The sequence below is a fragment of the Engystomops pustulosus genome, chromosome 7 (genome assembly GCF_040894005.1).
Source record: "Engystomops pustulosus chromosome 7, aEngPut4.maternal, whole genome shotgun sequence".
NCBI classification, from domain to species: Eukaryota; Metazoa; Chordata; class Amphibia; order Anura; family Leptodactylidae; genus Engystomops; species Engystomops pustulosus.
Window position 1 is genome coordinate 39711288 of NC_092417.1, and position 21834 is coordinate 39733121.

General features: G+C 42.7%; 1 protein-coding gene across 2 annotated transcripts in view; it reads right to left on the reverse strand.

Moving 5' to 3' along the window:
* SLC25A21 (solute carrier family 25 member 21) overlaps window positions 1-21834 on the reverse strand; it is a 206144-nt gene that overhangs the window by 163936 nt on the left and 20374 nt on the right. The window lies entirely within an intron of this gene.

Consider the following 21834-nt stretch of genomic DNA (forward strand, 5'->3'; position numbering starts at 1 on the left):
CTGCCAGCCCCCCGTGTATAGCCTGCCAGCCCCGAGTATATAGCCTGCCAGCCCCGAGTATATAGCCTGCCAGCCCCGAGTATATAGCCTGCCAGCCCATGCCTCCCCCCACTGCCCCCCAGTACACAATGTCATTGTTTGTGTGCCACCGGCATCGTGAAGGGACCTGAAGAGGAGCTGGAAAAACCCTAAGAGGAGCTAGAGGACCCGAAGACAAAGCAAGAAGAGGGCCTGCGGGGGCGTTGGAAAGGTGAGTACAGTGTTAATTTTTTATAGACTCGAGTATAAGCCGAGTTAGGGTATTTCAGTACAATTTTTGTGCTGAAAAATTTGGCTTATACCTGGGTATATATGGTAGTTTCATTGCAATGGCAACACAACAAGTGAACAGAACAGATGTGTTCATTAAGACATGGTGTGACTGCCATCTCTCTGACCCCCCCCCCTATAAATACAATCCTGGGGGGAGATTCATCAGATATATCTAAAAGCACAACTGTTCTAGTTGCCAATGGAAACCACAGCTCAGCTTTAATTAAAAAAACAACTGTGGGAAAATGAAAGCTGAGCTCTGATTGGTTGCCATGAGCAACTACAGTAGAAGAGTTCTGCTCTCAGACACTTCTGATAAATCTCCCCTTTATCTTCATCCCCCATCGCATCGTTTTAACCTCAAAAATATGGAATTTCATGCTGTTAGAGACGACCACAACTTGTGGATTTGACTCATGGGTACAGAAGCGTATGCTACTAAGAATATAAAATCTAAAGTTTTTCAATGGATGGCAATAATTACAATATTACATTTCTATAGAACACTGATGGATCTAAAAAATAGATATAAGGCTGGGTTCAAACCTTGTTTTATGTATACGTCGGGAAAGCTCCTCACGTATACGCTGGGCGTATACATTGACATATACTGGCAGGCGGAGTTGATGACTATGTCTGACCAGCCGCACCCACTGAAAAAGGGGAGATGTAAAGACGCAGAAAGCTACATCTTTCCGTGACTTTGTAAGGCCAACACTATTCAAAGTGACAACATGATGTCATCAAGTACAGAAGATGACAAGTGAGGCTGAACTGATTGGCTACAGTAGGGGGGCCACCAACAATGTCTGTGCTGAAACGGTAACGATTGAAATGGTAAATAGTAAGGTTTTGTCTTAAGAGCATTTGCTCTCCGGTTTAATTTTTTTCTTTTAAAAAAAACATAACGGATACAATTCCATTATCACGCCAAAATATCTCCACTCCTGATTTGTATGAAAATCTTTCAAAATGGTTGTTTATGAGAGCTATGTCAGTGGTCTGCCCCTTGCATCTGATTTTTCCGCTACTCGATGTAATCATTAGCTCTTCTGGCGCGCCAATATTAAGAGAGCCAGATACACTAATTTCTTCAAAATGTCAGAGCAGTGAATGGCAACTAAGTTATTACGACTTTTTTCCAGTGTGGAAAAGCTGAAAAGCTGAATAAAATAAGCTTTGTGATAGAAGACAGAAGCATTACTACATTTTCCCTTGACGTTTTGTTTAAAACTTTCTTAATTTTTATTTTTTTTTTACTGGAGTTTGGTAACAAATAATGTTGAAAAAAAATGAAGTTCAATGTAAAAACTGTCATTACATCTGAGCTAGGGGTTTGTCTTCGTCTATTTTTCACAATTCTCTCTGTAAAGATCCCACTATAAGGCTACATTCACCGTAGCACACGTCGGCGCCCGGGAGAGGGGGAAGGGGTGAGCGCTGCCCCGCTCACCCCGCCCCTCTCCATAGGGATATATGGTGCACGGTGAGTGGTTTTGTTGAAAAAACAAATTATAACATTCAGGCCCTTGGGAAAGCTGGATTGCATTTAGCCTGTGATTCATAAACACATTACACAGATTCCTGAACTGTCCAGGCAGGACTAATCAATCTAAGCTGGATGACTCATACACAGCAGCTGGGGCATGGTGCAGTGATTGATTACTTCTGCCTGTCATGCACAACACAGTGATTACATCATTCTCTGGAGCAGTGCATAATTAGGGTAAGAGGAGAGCGCCGGGGCAGACACAGGACTGACAGAGCCTCATTATCATAATTTTATCATTGTTTTTTCAGCAAAAAACACTCAGAACAAGGATTAAACAAGATATGTGCCTCAGCGTAGCTACAGCATTCCCCTAGCAGTCCTTCCCCCAAAATGGAATGTGGGTTGAAGAGAGGGGTGGAGAAGGCATAATGAATCTCCCCCATTTTGTATAGTGCCTTCATCACCCATTTCATTTAAAGGGGATGTCCAGTGACAAGGCGTAACTCCCTATCCATGTCCTAACATGCTGATCGTAGGTTGTGCCAGCGTTGGACCCCCATGGAAAAAGAAAACAGGAGTTCATTGAGCCCCCAAACGAATAAAGCACTTGCCGTTCAATTCACTGACAAAAGTAGCGGATCACAGCACTCAGATATCTCTGGGATGAATAGAGCAGCAAGCACAAAGGAGATCAGCTGTTTTACTCATTTGGGGTACAATGGAACCCTATTGTCTGTAGGGAGTCTCACTGCTAGGACCCCCTACTGATCATAAAGTTATCGCCTTTACTGTGAAAAGGCAATATATCCTAGTGGCCGAACAACCTCTTTAACCATTGCAAGCATTAAAGAAAATCTGTGGTGATCTTCTTATATTTGTTATATGTGGCCTCCTTCCTTCTAAAATCAACTTTTATAATTATGCTAATTATGGTGGGTGTTACCAGATCCCCCTGTGCTGTAGCTTCACAGGCTGATAAACTGTGCTGGAGAACTCCACCCTTACACTGTGTCCTGAAGCATCCTGGGCTGCTTTTGTTTTGCTGTGAAATTACATCTGGCAAGGGGAGGGGGGGACTTTATAGTGCTGAGGGATCGGAGGGTGGACAGTGTAACAGCCTGTGAAGCTGCAGCATGGAGGGGCTTCTTTCAATGCCCCACAGAGCCCCTCTGATTTATTAGCATAATTATTAAAATTGAGCTTAAACAAAATGAGGCTATGGATAACAAATAGTAATTGGAATATAAAAGTTGGATTGTATTTTATGTTTTTTTTATAGTAAGATTATTTGAAGACAACTTTGGATTTTGCAGATGTCAGAAGGCTGCCTCAAAGGCATTTTCCTTATATTAACAGTGAGAAAAGACTTGTTCTGCCAACCCAGAAATCCTTCTTGCGACAGATAAGCAATCTACACTACTTTAGGTCCTTAGATAGCTAAAAGAAGGGAATAGAAGGAAGGAAGTCGGCCATTGTAACAAATATTACATAATGTAATTATCTTCCAGCTTCCTCTCCCTGTGCGGTTACAGGATTCAAGAGTCTATTGAGTGACAGATACAATTAACCCTTTAAAAAAAATAAAAAAAGAGATGCGTTCCTGCAAACATGTGAAAGTGATCTGCGGTCACAATCCCTCATTCCTTCTACCTACTGCATATCTGTTCATCTGTTTACAGGGAGGCTACATGGAAAAACGGCTGCATAATTACACTGGTCGCACAAAATACACAAAACAGACATATTTCCAATACACGCTTGGGAGGTTGAAACGTTGTATTTGAAAGGTAAGTGCGGCAGACGTCCAATCCGTATGGACAACAAGGAAGCAGTCACGGGTAAGAACATCCTCCGTTAGGGCTGCCATGCTTAACTAATACATATCAGACATCGGGGAGGAGATCCCGTGCCGATAGATATATAAAAAACGTATGTAAAAAAGTAAAAAAACTTAAAATTGCAAAAATGTGACAATAGTCAAAGAATTCTGTTCTAGAATGGGGGTCTATCGTCTTCAGACATGCAGTTTCCTAGGGCACATTAATATTGAATTTTGATCTAGGGACCACATGAGCAATGCCATGAAGATGCCTTCACAAGAGAAATTTGCACCAGTTCTACTCTTGAGATTATGAGATTTCTTTCTCCAGCTACAAAACAGCTCGTCATTGCATTAAATATACTCATGTAACCAATTTTACGGCCATTTTTCCAAAACGTTCCTGAATCAGATTTTCAGCACAAACACCAGGCTGCATGTTAGGCTTTCTTCACGTGGTTATTGTTCTTCTATGTCCATTATCTATGGCTGTAATGGCCATATTTGTAGGCCGCGTGTAATTTTACCCATGTGACTGGGAATCTATACCAACATTTAGAGTGAGCAAGATCTAGACCGCACATTCTACAATGATCGGTTGCTGTGTGCTGCCGCTGCCCCCGCTCCCCCAGGTCGGTACTTACCTCTCCCGGCTCCTGATGGCTCAGTTGCGGTCCCGTCCAGGCCGCAGGTATGCTTCCTGACCAGTCCGCACACACTCTAAGAATTTAAAGGACCAGCGTCCTCCTTATTGGCGCTGCTATTCCAGGCTCTGCTATATCGCCTGGCGACTCTCTGCATCCCCTACCAGATCTTCAGGTTATTCTGCTGAAGAGAAAGCCTCCGGAGCGTTTCCAGATGCCTCCGAGTTTCCTGACCATTTCCAGACGCCTCCGTGTTTCTGTGGTCTTCCTGTGTTCCTTTGGTGTTCCCGTGTCCGTGTGACGGTCCCGTGTTCCTGCGGCGGTCCCGTAATCCTGTGGCGGTCCCGTGTTCCTGCGCCGGTCCCATAATCCTGTGGCGGTCCCATAATCCTGTGGCGGTCCCATAATCCTGTGGCGGTCCCATAATCCTGTGGCGGTCCGGTATTCCAGTGGTCTTCCTGAGGTCCTGCCAGCCGTCCTTCCATCCCGTGGTCCTGACATCCCGTGGCCCTGCCTTCCCGTGGGCCCTGCCTTCCCGTGGTCCTGCTTCGTCGCGCTCCCTGCTGCAGCAAGACCATCCCGCTTTACGGCAGGCTCCGGCGAAGACCAGGAGTCCACTTAGACTACGCTCCCAGGTTGTGGCTAGTATTGTTATCCCCCGCAGTGGTCCAGGGAGTCCACAGACTTTAGCCTCAGAGACTTTTCCTGCACCCCAGTGCGTGTCACCGGACTGCTTTGTTTTAGTGTGTTCCTTTTAAAACGGGTGGCATTACATGGCGTCCACAGTCAGGAGGGACCAAGTACAGGCAGTCCCTGGGTTACTTACAAGATAGGGTCCTTGGATTTGAACTTAAGTTGAATTTGTATGTAAGTTGGAACTGTATATTTTATAATTGTAGCTCCAGACAAACTTTTATTTTTCTTCCAGTGACAATTGGAATTTAAATTTTTTTTTGCTGTAATTGGACCAAGGATCATCAATAAAACCTCATTACAGACACCTTACAGCTGATCATTACAGTCTGGGACTAAAAGAAAGCATCCAGAGAGCTTCACCAGAGATCACAGTGGACAGGAAGGTCCGTCTGTAACTAGGGGTCGTCTGTAAGTCGGGAGGGAGAAGTGCTGGTGCCAGGCAAAAAACTAAATTAATGAGGGGACAGAATTCAAACTAAACCAACATTTGGATAGCGTAGTAACCCACTAAAGTTCGGTGAAGTAGTTAGTGGGCTTATGCAATTGTATCAAAATGTAATTAAGAACCTGAAGTTCAATTTGTTAAGGTATCCATTGTTTGATGTGTGGTCATGCAGTCCAGATCTTGGTTACTTCAAATGTTAAAAAAAAGTAATGGGTCATAACAGTCCTTACTCATACTTCTTGCAGGAAAATGGCTTATAGGAATTGTTCCAACACCAAGCATTAATATAGAAGCTTTAACATGACCTACACAAAGGGAATCAGGGGAGCATCAATCCAGCGTTATGGACATTATACTGTCCTTGATAGTCGCCTCCCCTGATTTTCCCTTCATGTCATGTGTGGGTCATGTTAAATCTGTTTAAACCGTTATGAAATAAATTTTTGGATTTTTATATTAACGTTTGCTGCTGGAACAATTATTTTATGCCATTTTCCTGCAAGAGCTATGAGAAGGGAACGTTAGGACTGATTCCCCTTTTACATTTGAAGTGAGAAAAATCTGCTCCTGACAGAGACTTTGCTATTTAGGCCATCTTGAAGGGGTGTTGAGACTTAAAGCCATTAGTGCTCCACTAGGTCATGCTTGGTGTTAAGTGGGCTGCATTTCAAGGTAGCAAAAAGAGCTATTTTGTTCTTTGTCCCATCCTGGAAAACCTACTTGTATATTTCCCAGAATCCCCTAGTGCTGCGGAGAACCATTTAGAGACCGAGTGCCCAAACTACAAAAAAAAACCCACAAATTTAAATGCAAACGGATTTTAATTGTATTGACGTCCGGAGGACACCAATCCAGTTGAAAGAAAGAGGAGAAATTCAGACTATCATTGTAGCTTCCTTGTAGTGTCCCATCAACAGGAAGAACTGCGGGGGCCCCAAACACGAATAATAGCGCAGCCTTGTCTTCACCTCCTGTAGTCCCAGGCAGCCAGGGATTTGTAGCTTTAAAATAGCCCTGATCACAGCACATCCTGGGTGGCTCCAAATGAAAGGCCTGTAGAGCCCTTTTATGACTTTGCAGATTGGCAAGTAGGTTGGGAGCTGGCGGTCGGAAGCTATATATTGCTGGCTGTAGGCTTATAGACTTTGTACTTCACAATTCTCCAGCACAATGGTGAAGCAAGAAAGGTGGGGGTTGGCAAAATGACTATGTTTTCCTAATTTTTATTCATCTATTCTGATTTTTTTTCCCTGAAAAAATTGGGTACTTTTATTCTCTGAGTGCAAGTGAGGACAGAGGTGGTGCAGGTCCTACGTCTTTTGGCATGGCCTCCTTCCTTCTGAAATCAACTTTTAAAAATATGTTAATGAGTCAGAAGGGCTCTGGGGGTGTTACCAGAGCCCCTCTGTGCAGTGCTCACAAGCTGAAGCTTACTAGCTGTTACACTGTGCAGAAGCACAGTGCTGAGGGGGAGGAGATATTTGTTGATATACAGTGTAACATCCTGTGAAGCCCCCAAAGCACTTCAGGCTCATTGGCAAAATTGAAAAAGTTAATTTTAGAAGGAAGGAGGCCATGGATAACAAATATACGGAGACTAATGGTTTGCTGTAAGTTTTAACTTTACAATGAAAAAATATGTTCTTTGCAAGACCTAGGTGTTGTTTATACTGTATAGAGTCATATATCAATCCTTTTTAGTAAAGAAAGTACAGTATAATATCCTCTCCATGTGGCTAGTGATGTGCATGAGATGCTTTCAAGAATTAAAAAAAAAGTTAGGGTTATTTTTCCATTACATTTTTTCAAATACAAGTAGCTCCTCAAATAACCCCCCCCCCCCCCCCAATGCTGTAGATCCTACCAGTATAATTCTCTAGAAAATACTTGAAATACGTAATAAAATGCATACTGACAGCATAAAAAAAACCTACAGGCTGATTAATGCTGGGAACCAGGAGACGTCACTGCCCACCCAACATGATATGTGGCTGATTCTTCCCCTTGGAGAATTCTTATTGCTCATTTGGCCGCACACTAATTCCGTGTATACCATATCTGTATGTAACATAAGACGGTTGTGGTCATTTCTATTGCATATTGATCCCAACGTGTTTATATTAATCCGCCCCAATGTAAATGTGGTCACATGATCTCTATAGATTGTTACAAGATCAATGCAGAAGAGAAATCTCCAGACCTGTAAACCATTATTTGTTACCTATTACTATACACTGCTCAAAAAAATAAAGGGAACACTCACATAACACACCCTAGATCCGAATGAATGGAATATTCTCATTGAATATTTGTTCTGTACACAGTTGAATGTGCTGACAACAAAATCACAAAAAAAAACTTCAATGCAAATGAAATGTATTAACCAATAGAGGCCTGGATATGGATTCCCCCACAAAATGGAAAAACACTCTACAGGCTGATCCAACTTTGATCTAATGTTCTTAACTCCTTAACACGTTCTCATTTTTCACTCCCCACCTTCAAAAAAGTATAACTTTTTTATTGTTCCATGTAAATAGCTGTGTATAAGGGCTTGTTTTCTGCGTGACAAATTGCAATTCATAGTTACATTATTTAATATTGGTCCATGCCATGTACTGGGAAGGGGGAAAAAAATTCCGAATGCAGTGGAAATGATGAAAAACCGCTTTTGCGGCATTTTCTTGTGGGTTTGGATTTTACGGCTTTCACTGAGTGCCCAAAATGACATGTGTACTTTATTCTTTGGGTTAGTTTGATCACGGAGAAACGATATTTGTAAAGGTTTTATTATATTTTTTATCCGTTTATAAATATTAAATCTTCCTGTAAAAAAAAAAAATTCTTCATTTTACCGTCTTCTGGTGCTAATAAATTATTAATACCTTGGTGTACAGAGCTGTGGGCGGTGTCATGTTGTGCAATTTTTGATGACGTTTTCAATGCTACAATTTTTAGGACTGTATGACCTTTTGATCACTTTTTATTGAATTTTTTATCTTTTTCAAAACGACAAAAAAGTGCCATTTTCGAATTCGGGTGCTATTTTCTGTTACGGGGTTAAATGCAGTGAAAAACGGTTATTATATTTTGATAGATGGGGCATTTTTGGACGTGTTCATGATTTTTACTGTTTATTTATATTTATATGACTTCTAGGGAAAGGGGGGTGATTAGAATTTTTAGGTTTTTTTTAATATAATTTTTTTTAATACTCTTTTTAATTTTTATTTGTACTATTTTTCAGACCCTCTATGGTACTTTAACCCAAGGTTGTCTGATTGAGCCTACCATTTATAGCAGTATATGGGGATTTTGCACATCATCTATTACAATGTGCAAATCGCACATTGTAATAGATAGCGTCACGGGGAGTGATGATCCGAGCAAAGATGGCGGCACCCACGCGTCTGCAGCTCGTTAGTGATCAAAGGGTTAACACCGCGATCGGTGCTAGCAGCGATCGGGGGTGTTAGTGACGGGTATTTGCTCCATTGTGAAGCAAACACACAATGAGTATGAAGTGGGCTCAGCCCGTGAGCCCGCTTCAAATTCCCCCCTACGCAACAGGTCGTTCAGGAACGTCTTTTTGCGTTAAAAAGGATAAAAACAAGTTAAAATGAGGCTCAGTATTGTGTGTGGCCTCCAAGTGCCCGTATGACCTCCCTACGCCTCGGCTGCTCCTGATGAGGTTACAGATGGTCTCCTGAGGATCTTCTCCCAGACCTGGACTTAAGCATCCGCCAACTCCTGGACAGATGTACTCAATCGGATGCAGGTCTGGAGAATGAGGGGGCCAGTCCATAACTTCAATGCATTCATCTTGCAGGAACTGCTGACACACTCCAGCCACATGAGGTCTAGCATTGTTCTGCATTAATTGGAACCCAGGGCTAACTGCCCCAGCATATAGTTTCATTCAGAAGGGGTCTGAGGATCTCATCTCGGTAGATGGCAGTCAGGTCACCTCTGGCGAGCACATGGAGGCTCTCCAGGGCGTCTCCAAACTCTGTCAGTGTGAACCTTCTTTAGCAGAAACATGCACATTTGAGGCTGCTGGAGGTCATTTTGCAAGGCTCTGGCAGTGTTCCTCCTGTTCCTCCTTGCACACAGGTGGAGGTAGTGGTTTTGCTGCTGGGTTATTGCCCTCCTACAGCCCCCTCCACATCTCCTGGTGTACTGACCTGTCTCCTGGTAGCGCCAAAGCCTCTGGACACTACGCTGATAGACACATCAAACTTTCTGGTCACAGCTCGCATTGATGTGCCATCCTGGATGAGCTGCACTAACTGAGCTAATACTGTGGTTTACAGAGGTGTTGTAGGGAGGTCATACAGGTACGTGTATACTCAGCCTCACTTTGACTTGTTCTAAAGAGGTTGTCCGAGAGTCATTCCTGATGTGGCCAGCCACTCCCATCCGTCCACATCTCTCAGCACTGTATTAGGTGCTGGGATATGGTTATAAATTGGAGTGGCCGGCCACCTCAGCTGGCCGGAAGCTCCCTGAGCACAACTTCTGTGCCCCTGTAAACAAACAGGGGTACGGATCACAGCATGGGACATCAGGAGCAATGGAGAAGGTGAGTATACATAATTTTTTCTAGCTCTTGGACAACCCCTTTTAAGGAAACATTACATCAAAGTTAGATCAGCCTGTAATGCGTTTTTCCACTTTCATTTTGTGGGTGACTCCAAATCCTGGTTTCCATTGGTTAAGGAATGTGATTTCCATGGATGATTTTTTGGTGATTTTGTTGTCAGCACATTTAACTTTGTACAGAAAAAACTATTTGATGTTCCCTTGCCCACATACAGCCTTCATACAGGTCAATTTGGACCTGTAGTTGGTTTAGGGTCCCAAATTGACCTGACAGGTGTGTTTTAACTGTAAAGTTTCATTGCAGACACCTTACAGTTAGTCATTGCACCCTGAGACTAAAGTTCAGTAAATTAGCAACATCATAGGTCCCAGGGGGCAGAGAGATGGAGATGTCTGCAAGTCGGATGTTCTGCCTGTATTGAAATGATTGCATACATCTAGCATAAAAATGTAAAATCATATAAAATGAGTGGAAGAATTCTATACCTTTATAAGTTTAAATTAAGTTGTACAAAAAAAAAGTATATGTTTTATAAAAAAAATATATATAAAATGGGCCTGGTGGTGCACCTAAGACATTGCCTTTATTCCCAGAGTACTACTTTGAAAGCGGGATCCCTATCAGTACTTACCCCTGCTCACAAACAGGACCCTCACCATTGGGAGATGCCGTAGCATAAAGTTCCTTGAGTCCTAGAAAGGATCGAGGGCTTTCTACTTTGATTCTACTGTATTGCTGCTCACCCACAGATTTTCTTTTTTACTACTTTCTGTCTAAACCTTCCTGCCACCCATCTGGGCCAGCTATCACCTTCACTGGGACCAATGCAAGAGGTAGTGACCTTGTGTCCCCATCATAGCAAACTCTAGAACCTTTTATAGGGGTTAAAGAGTGAAAACCAACAGGGACACTTGGATAACACATTTGGGATTACAACTTGCAATTTGTTTAAAATCTTATCCTGGATCTCAACAAATTTTACTGCAGCTTTCTTTCCTATAATTCGCTCAATCGGGTATTTCCATCTTGGCTATTTAGAGCATATCCACAGTATATGTCTTACCTCTGCCATATGATTCATTAAGTTATTATGTGGTTATTTCTATCTTGGACATTTATGTCATACTGAAGGGATATGCTACACATGTCCTATGGATGTGGCTGCTACTAATAGGATCGACATAAATTTCGAGAATCTAGATCCTGCCCAACCCCCCTCCACACGGAGGTGGCCTCATATGGGATATCTAAATTGGTGGTTTTGGCAGATATATAAGTGTTTTTTCAGATTGGGTTAACAAGGGAACATCTATGTTAGGCCAAAATTTTGACTACAAAATCTTAGAAGTACATATGAAGCCACTTTCTATCCGAATTCTAGAAGGTGCACATGCTTTTTGTTATACCTCAGGCAGCCATAAGCCACATGTATTTGGCGTGAACTACTCGACGCACCTGCAAATTTCGTGTTTCTAAAGGACTTCCATTAATTGGTAACGGCGAGTCGAGCAATTAACGCGACTCAACGTTTCTTTACACTCAACATAATCCTCCATGATCCCTTCAAAAGGTGGAAGTCTAAAAAAAAAAAAAGAAAAATCATATCGTTTAGCTTCACCACTGCAAAATCTGGAGCCGCTGCAATAAAGAGCCTACACAATGCAGCAAAAGGGTCCAGAGCTCAAAAGAGTAAAACTGGGGCTGGCCTGGTGTTCTCAGGGAAACAATTTAGGCCAATTAGCATCAACCGGTCCGCCATTCATCATAGCACTGTAAGAATATAAACAAACTGTCAGCTCTAACCTAACAAACATCACCCTGCTACTAAGTCGCATTATCCCGGCCTCACAGGCAATATTCCGCTTTAGGGCATCTGTGGAGCCGAGCCGCTCAAATTAAAGACATATGTTCCAGTCTGGGTTAACGAGCAAATTTGTAATCAGGAGACTTCTGACAGGTTTCCGTCAGTGTTGTCAGCTTCCCTCCGCCTCCTACCCGCTCCGCTATAGTCTCAACTGTAAAGTAGTGGGATGCGGGGGGGGGGGGGGGGGGGGGCGGGTGTTAGGGATAAGTGCAGAGGGTGGGGTCAACCTGCCAGCTAAGGTGGCCAGGTGTGCCCAATTAAGTCACTTGGTCTAGCTTATTAACCCCTTGCAGGACGAGCAAGTGTATAATCCCACTAAAAATGGCCTGGAGTATAAAGGCACAACTCATCGATATGGTATGTCAAATTCCCCGACATCACCATGACCTGACTTTTGTACTTAATTTCTTTTTGGTCACCTCTCTATTCCTATAACGGCCAGTCCCTACCCTCTTAATATCTAGATTAGAAGTTTGAACACTCTTCTTTTTTAGGAAAATGACTCTAATGTTTGCAACAAGATGTTTTACGAGATGGGATACAAGCGAAAAATTCTTTGGCCCTATTTTTTGATGGACCAAACCCAAATAGATGGGACAACTATGTGGTTGTTAGTGTGCTAATTTTGTTGGGGTAGTGGAATAGAAAAGATTAACAAAGCTGAGAAAAATGATCCAATGAAATCTTATTTAGTTAGGTGATGCACAATTTTTTTCTGATGTTTGGTGTGTATAAAGGAAATGGAGTTGGACATCTGAAGGGAAATTTAGATGCAGGGATTTTACAGATTGGGGAATGGGGTCTGTCCCATAGGCATATGGCCATCCTCTGGATTAAAGCCTTTTACCACCTTAGAAAACATATTTGCATTATTCCCAGAATCCCCTGGTGGAACATCAATGGCTTTAAATCTCCACATGCCTATAAAGGCAACCTTAATTGGCAAACTCTTCATAAGGAGGGCCCTTACTTACTGACCCTAGTCAATAACCTCTCAACCAAACCAGTTCCCCACACTGTACTGAAGAGAAGAAACCAGGTCGAAACAGCGCTGTCTACAGTTGGGAATGTGTTCCTTCTGGAATAGATATACTGGGTTGGTTTAATCATGTTATTAGGCTTCTTGTAAGTCATGCTTGATGTTAAGGGGGCTGCCTATCAAGGTAGCAAAACAGGCGTGCAGTTCCATGCTCCAAATCAAAAGCTTATGGAGCATTCTTATGACTGCAGATTGGCAAGTAGGTTGGCATTGTTTTACCTTTTCCCACCTTGGAAAACATACCTGCATATTTCGCAGGAACTCTGATCCACTGGGGCAGATTTACTTACCCGGTCGAGTCGCGATCCAGCGGCGCGTTCTCCGGCACTGATTCAGGTTCTGCCGGGATTCACTAAGGTCGTGTGCCCGATGTCCACTAGGTGTCGCTGCTGCACTGAAGTCCGCCGGAATTCACCTCCTCCCTCAGTGTATGTGAGTGCCCTAATGAATTATACCTTGTGCAGGGCCTGAAGGGAGGAGCAGGAATCTAGGTTCTAGGAAGGTTCTAGAAATAAAAAAATTCTTTTTATGGGTTTTGGATTCAATTATCTTGGAGGGTGACATTTGTTTTTTTAAATTAAAGTAGCATAAAAAAAAAAAAAAAAAAAAAAAAAAAAAAAATCGCTAATTCTTCTGCAACCCCCTTTTGCTTACACCTGCTCAGGACCGGAGCTTATTTGTGACAAAATTGCAACCTTTTTTTATACGTCCACATCTGGATTTCAGAGATACCGTATATACTCGAGTATAAACCGAACTGAGTATAAGCCGAGACCCCTAATTTTACCACCAAAAACTGGGAAAACCTATTGACTCAAGTATAAGCCGAGGGTGTAGTATACAGCCAGCCCCATAGTGTATACAGCCAGCCAGCACCATAGTTTATGCAGCCAGCCAGCCCCATAGTGTATACAGCCAGCCAGCCCCATAGTGTATACAGCCAGCCCCCTTATGTATACAGCCAGCCAGCCCCATATAATATACAGCCAGCCAGCCCCATATAATATACAGCCAGCCAGCCCCATATAGTATACAGCCAGCCCCATATAGTATACAGCCAGCCAGCCCCATATATTATACAGCCAGCCAGCCCCATATATTATACAGCCAGCCAGCCCCATATAGTATACAGCCAGCCAGCCCCATATAGTATACAGCCAGCCTGTCCCCTGTATGTTAAGCACATTAAAAAAATATACTTAATACTCCCCTTCTGGCGATACTCACCCCCGATTCTCGGCGGCGGCTCCTGTCTTCTTTCTTCTCTTGCCGGCGGAGTCGCGTCCATGCGATCTCCCGCCGGGGCCGGGGATCGAGAGCCACCGCCAAGGATCGGGGGTGAGTATTAAGTTTATTTTTTTTATGTGCTTAACATTGGGATCGGGAGCACATTTTTTGTGCTGAAAAACTCCGCTTATACACGAGTATATACGGTATATTAAGCAAAAAAAAATAGCAAAATCGCAAATACAAGAGAAAAAAAAAAGAAAAGTCTATAAAAAATGACCCCCCCCCCATCTAAATTTCTAATAAATGTAAAACTAGGAGTAATGTCAATTATTGTTTTAATGTATTAGTTACAGCCAAAAATATTACCTGGTATAAATCAAATTTGTTATCTATCAATTGATGGATAAAATGCAAAAACACATCTCAGATTTTGTTGTCCAATTTCTCTCGAGTCCGGCAATGCCCCACATGTGGATGTAAACCACTTTTTTGGCCCAGAGCACAGAAGGGAAGGAGCTCCATCACACTTTTGTAAATTTCAGGCGCTATGAGGCATTTGCTGAGCCTATAATATAGCAGAACAGGAGAAACCAATAAAAAGGGACCCCTTCTGAAAACTAAACCGATCAGGGACTATATTAACATTTTGGGTCTATTAACTTTGTTGATGGGAATGAAAAAAAATAAATAAATCTATTCCGATACAGATTTTTTAATTTTATACACTGTATAGCATATATATATTGTTATGTATGTTCTATGGGTCAGAAAGATTCTGGTGATATCCCATATACACAGAGTTTTTACGATATATGTGAAAAAATTTTGCGGAATAAAAACGCATTTGGAAAGAAAATTAATTTGCTATTGCATCGCCATCTTCGTGGTGTAACATTTTTATTTTTTGTTAATCTGTATTAGGGCTTACTTTTTTGTGATGAGTTGTAGTTATTATTAGAATCATTGGGGCTCATTTACTAAGGATCCGAACGCCGCACTTTTGTCGGGTTTCCCAAATATTTCCGATTTGCGGCGAATTGCCCCGGGATTTTGGGGCACGCGATCAGATTTTGTCGCATCGGCGCTGGCTTTCACACGACAGAAATCGGGGGCGTGGCCGTCAGACAACCCGACGGATTCAGAAAAACGGCGGAATTTAAAAAAGAATTTGTGTCGCAAGATCAGCACTTACATACAACGGGACAAACAAGGTGAACTCCGGCGGACCTCGGTGCAGCAGCAACACCTGCTGAATATCGGGCGCACGACCTTAGTTAATCCCGGCAGACCCGAATCAGCGTCGGACAACGTGTATGTGCGGTTTGTGTGGTATGTGTTTGATTTATGGGGTATTTAGGGGACTTATTTTATTTTTGTTATTTGTTAATCATTTTTTTTACTTTTCTTTTTAACTTTTTTTTTTTTACTGTCCCACTCTGGGATTTGGACAAAAGATAATTTGATCACTTGTTCAAAGTAATACACTGCCATGCCGATGCACATACATAGGCTGACACGCATACTGACGAATCTGTCATTGTGCTGCTGAAGACAGCTCTGGGGTGCTTGTCCGGACCCTGGGGCTGCCATAGAGATGAATGGGGGGGTTTATGCACAGCTAAACAGTTGGGATCGCGGCTATCGTGATCCCAGCTGTTACTGTGGGAGCCAGAGTGTCACGTAGAGCCGGGCTCCTGCACTGCAGGAGCAGTGCAGGACGTAAATACACGTCTGGGGGCACGAAGGTGGCGGACCTGGAAGTGTATTTACGTCATGGGTCTGTAAAGGGTTAAAGGGAATCTGTCCGCAATTTTGGACATACAGAGCTTCAGACAGTGTTGTCCCTGGAGGTCTGTGTAACCATACCTCTTTGTATGCTTTTAGTAGTGGCAGTACTGTGAAAGTGAAGTTATAATCCAGCTCTGCAGCTCTGGTAAGGACTCTGGGCGGGTCTATCAGCCTGAAGAGCTTTCTGTTGCTCCGCAGCCCCTCCCCTCTGCTTTGAGTAGGAGCTTTATCAGAATTTTGGTTGGGTATTTACAGCAGTCACTAAGAGCAGAGGGGAGGGGCTGAAGAACAGTTTATTACAAAGAGCAAAAAGCTCTTCAGGCCAAAAGACCCATTTAGACCACTAAAGAGCTGCAAACCGGAATTAAAAATTCATTTTACATAGCCCTGCTGCTACTTACTACACAAATAGCTCTCCGGGGCCTGTCTGCAGTTTATTATGGTAAAAACTGCGGCTGTTTCCTTTTAACTGGGCCTAAGGTTGTAATGGAGAACCCAACCCAGATTAGGCCTCATTCACCAAATAGAACTTTCTTTGTTTAACCTTTTAAAGTGTACCTTTATTTTTATCCTGGGGTGCTAAAGAAATATAAGCTAAGTTGTGATTGGTTGATATGGGCAACAAAAAAGGTTTTAGAGTAGAGGTAAATACGCTCCATTAACCTTAATTGGGAAACGAAGAAAAAAAAAAATCAGTTCTATCAGTAGTAATAAAATAATTTGTTAGATCGGAGACTAAGCACAAGTTCCATGTCACCAGTGTGACAGCTGTCGGATTGTTGGCACAAGTGTTGTGCAGCTTGCAGTTTATTTGTTATTAGTAACAATCAACATGTCACTGCTATATTTCAAGACGCCATAAATCTCTGCCTATGCGGCACTGTCACGTCAACCATTGACCCCAACGCTGTGCATGTCTCCATCTGAGCACATCACATAATACTAACACTCGTACGTGTGCCAGGCATCCTGAGCTGGAAGGTGGGGAGCGCCATGTGATTGATGATTACATCTACATGTTAAGTCTCATACCCTCTCAGTTCAGTCGCTCAGTTGGGGGCTCAGGGCTTGTATTGTGGAACAGGGCGGCTTGGATGGTTTTATCATGGGCAAGTGGGGAAAAAAAAAGTCGATTTTTTAAAGTTAAAATTGTATACCACTGAATACTTCAACAGTTACTTATTCAGAAAGGGCACAAGGCAGCAAAAAGATACCCTAGAAGGCTGCATTCACATGGCCTTATGGGGAGCCCATATACGGCTGAAGGATATACGCCGTAAATATACCCAGATAGGCGGCAATGGGCTCACGGCGCCGTACAGGAGCAGTAAGGTGGAGCACACATGCGGCACCGTTCTGTTCCGTAGCCTGGATAAAGATATGGCAGCACTAACCCCCTCCTCCACTCCCCAGCGGCGACGTGTGCCCACCGTGCTACGGTACGCACGCATCGTGTGAATGTTGCCTAATGGTCATGGGGTTTTACATCAATAACTGGGGGGCTACTGGTACTATCTGAGGGCCACCAGTATTCAGGACAATTATAACTGGGGGCTACTGATACGAACTGGGACCAGTAGAGGGGGTGGTGTACTGGAAGGTGTAATTCATTACTGAGGGCTGCTGTACCTAAATAACTGGGGGTTTCTGCAGGACTGTAGCTAAATAAATGGGGGCTGCTATGCTACATATATAGATTGTGAGCTCTCATGTGCAGGGTCCTCCTCCCACTTGTCTCCTGATCACTGTAGTTTTGTATTTTGTACTTTTGCACCAGTTTTTGTCTCAATGTAATGTATGTGACCCGCTCACTGATTGACAGCACCATGGAATAATGGGGCTCTATAAATCAATTGCCCCTAGCAGCAGCAGCATGGCAGGCTCTATAGTGACCATATATTTAATACTGATAATTAAAATAATTCTGCTAAGTCTCTATATATGTTTAAGTTCCCCAAGTAGTTTTTACATCTTCAATCTAAAAATAAAAAAAAAATAGGACAAAAAAAAAAAAAAAAAAAGAAGGTTGATAGTTTTCCATGAGAGATCAAGGTGCAGATTTGGGCCCCTCCATTTGAGATGTTTCTTTTGTGGATGCCAAAAACCTGAAATATTTTTCCAATTTACCAAGTGCCTGGAGCCGCAGAGCATCCGATCCCCCATCTGCTGCCTAAGTTTCACTCCCTTGCTCTGCCTCTAACTGGGGGAGAAAAGAAAGAAATTTGTAGTGGATTTCATGGATAGCAGTGGGAAATTCACAGTGGGTCGCAGGTCAGTGCAACAAAAACAGCCAAAATCTAAGAATCTGTATATTGCACCCTGTTCCATTCCGAAAGACAGTGTACAGAGCAAAGCAGTGAGGTAACGGCACATGTCATATCCATGGATGGCGACAAAACTGCGATTTACAATTTCCTAGATTAACAAATTGTAGTCTATGCCAAGATTGTTCCCTGAGGATTTTTTATTTTGGTTGAATATTTGTTTTTCATTTTCTGATATCTCTGCATTATATGATCTCTCTAAAAAAAATATCACCTCTTCTCATACTCTCCAAAAGAAGGGTAACATTATACAATTATTTTACAACTAAATTTTAATAAAAAGTATGAAAAGTGATAAAAGGCTGTTAAGGACAGAGCTTCTGCTGATTACTGGTTGTAGCAGTAGGTGACCTAATCCAGTACAGGCGATCCCCTAGTTAAGAACACCTGACTTACAGACAACCCCTAGTTACAAACGGACCTCTGGATGTTGGTAATCTACTGTACTTTAGCCGTAGGCTACAATAAACAGCTATAACAGTTATCAGAGGTGTCTGTAATGAAGCTTTATTGTTAATCCTGGTTCTTATGAGAATCCAGAATTTTTCAAATCCAATTTATAAAATATACAGTTCTGACTTACATACAAATTCAAAAATGCCTCTGTATCTATTCCACAAGGAACAGACTCTCGGCTGTAGACAACAATGTTTCCATGTGGTTGCATCTCATCAGTACAGTGTAGGAACTGGTCTGGCTTTTGATTAGGGTCAGGAAGTAAGAGCTCTCCTTTCAGAGACTATGCCAATAAAGATTGCCTTGTAGGAGTGTGGAGACTTACAGCCATAGATGCTCCACTGAGCTGAACTAGTTCCCTACACTGTACTGAAGAAACTCAACCAGATCGAAACAGCGCTGTCTACAGTTGTGAATCTGTTCCTTTTTGAAATAGATATACTTGCTTCTATCATCATGTCATTAGGCTTTCTGAGTCATGCTTGATGCCTTACAAGATAAGAGACAATGGGGCAGATTTATCAAGCAGTCTGAAAGTCAGAATATTTCCAATTGCCCATGGCAACCAATCACAGCTCCCCTTTAAAATATTCATGAGCACTGGTGAAATGAAAGCTGAGCTGTGATTGGTTGCCATGGGCAACTGGAAATATTCTGACTTTCAGACTGCTTGATAAATCTGCCCCAATGTTTTACTTATTCCTTCCCTGAAGACGTATTTGCTTCCACTCTAGCTTGTCAACCATGTTTTTCTTTTCTTTTTGATCAATTGTATTTCTGCCATGTTTTTCTTTTGAAAATGAGGTGCAAAAAGGCAGAAATAATAATTCTTTATTTATATAGTGCCAACAGATTACACAGCGCTGCACAAAGCATGCCAGATTGGTCCCTGTCCCCAATGGGGCTCACAATCCAAACAACCTAACAGTATGTTTTAGAGTGTGGGAGGAAACCGGAGGACCCGGAGGAAACCCACGCAAACAAGGAGAGAACATACAAACTCTTTGCAGATGTTGACATGGGTGGGATTTGAACCCAGGACCCCAGTGCTGCAAGGCAGAAGTGCTACCCACTGTGCCGCCCTAAAAAAAGTCACTATTTTCAGGGCATGCACCCGAAATAGCAAAATTCTTATGACAAAATGCATATTTTTATGATCTCATAGCTAATAAATTCTTATCAACAGAGGTCATTCCGTTTCTTGTAATGTACTATATTTCTGGGTGAAATATACAGTAGGATACGTAAAAGAAGCTTTTATTTTCTCCATCTGCAGTATAAAGGAGACTTGAAAGCAGACATTCTCCATTACAGTTCTGCAACAGCTTAGAACTAGACACAGGAACTATAGAAGGGTCAAATAACTTTTCATACAGTTGCTTTAGATTGCTTTATATATGCAATGGAAAAAAACTTGTTTACAATGGCCTTAAAGGAAATCTACTATCAAAATCCATCATGATAAACCAGGGACACTAATTCACAGATCCAGACACAGTGACTGTAGTAATCTTCTTATATTTGTTATCCGTGGCCTCCTTCCTTCTAATTATGCCAATAAGCCTGAAGGGCTCTGGGGGTGTTACCAGAACCCCTCAATGTTGTAGTTTCACACTGTAAAAAGAGCACTTTCTCCCCCTGCTCCCTCAGCACTTTCCCCTCCCTCTGATGTAATTTCACACAGTGGGAGGAGGGAAGTGCTCCAGCACATTGTAACATCTTGTAAAGCTACAGAAACATATAGGACGTTACAAGTAATGGAATGACCACTATTGATGTGAATGCATTAGCTATGAGATCACCAAAAAAAAACGCCTTGTGTGCTAATTTTCGGTGAACATGGCATGAAAAGTTTGCAATTTCAGTGCACGGCCTGAAAATAGTGACCATGGATAATGAATATAACAGATTACCACAGTCATGGTGCCTGGATCCATGACTAAGTGTGGTAATCTTCTTATATTTGTTATCCAAGGCCTTATTCCTTCTAAAATCAACTTTGAAATTTATGCTAATTCAACTGAATAGGACTATAACTAGGAATAAGATAATTAATGTTCATTGGAAAAGGTAGAGACGAGTATGAATGTTCTGATGTACAAGCACAGCAATGACATTCACTCCATCTGCTCTGTACCAGATGTGATTTCACAGCTCAGCTTTCCGGCAGTGTAACCCATCTAACACAAAAAAAAAAAAAAAAAAAAAAAAAAAAAATTACACAATTTTCCAATGCATAAAAAAAGCGAAAAAAAGCTAAATGATTTTCTACAAGATAAGGCCTAAAGGAAATACCGAGACCAAGTCCTGAAATAGAACTCTGTTTCCTAGCTGTGAACCTTCCTTAGGGAGAAATTCTTACTAAAAACAAGCGTATATGTTCTCAGGATCCTAATATCCAGGCAACGATTAACCCTGGTAAGGAACAGGGTATAGGCCTGTAAATAACACGGTCTCAAAAGATATAAAGCTAGCAACCCCTTGCCTAATGACCTGCCCACTCTTATGATAAGAGATACTGCCATCTGTGTCATGTGTTGCCATTTGACTTGATGCATTATGAAGCAAACATACCTTGAGAATGCTGTAGCTACACTGATGCAGGATCATATCTTGGTTAATCCCTGAGCTGAGTGGTTTTGCTGAAAAAACAATTATACCACTAAGGACCTTGGGAAAGCTAGGACAGACTGGCTTACACATTACACGAGAGATGGAATTATAAATGGCTGCCATCAGGCCCGGCGTCAGCACCCGGCTGACCCGGGGCCCCAGAGCTTCAAAGGGGCCCACCCACCACGATCTATCACTATCCCGCGGGCCGGTCCCACTACCTCCCCTTAATGTAGGTCGCATAGGAGGTGGGCGGAGAGGTAGTGGGACGGGCCCCCTGCCCTATCCACCTCACATGTGACCTGCCCCAAGCTACCCACCTCTCCTGTGAAGCGGCGCGTCCCGCGCCTCGCGTCAGGCCCGGCCTTCGCGCTCCGAGCCCTGCTGGCCTGCACACCTCGCGTCCGGCCTGCACAACTCGTGCCTGGCCGGCCTGTGTGCCTCATGTCCGGCCTGGCTGTCCACCTTCTCCTGTGCAGTCTCCTTCCTGAGCTTGCCACCACGTTCCC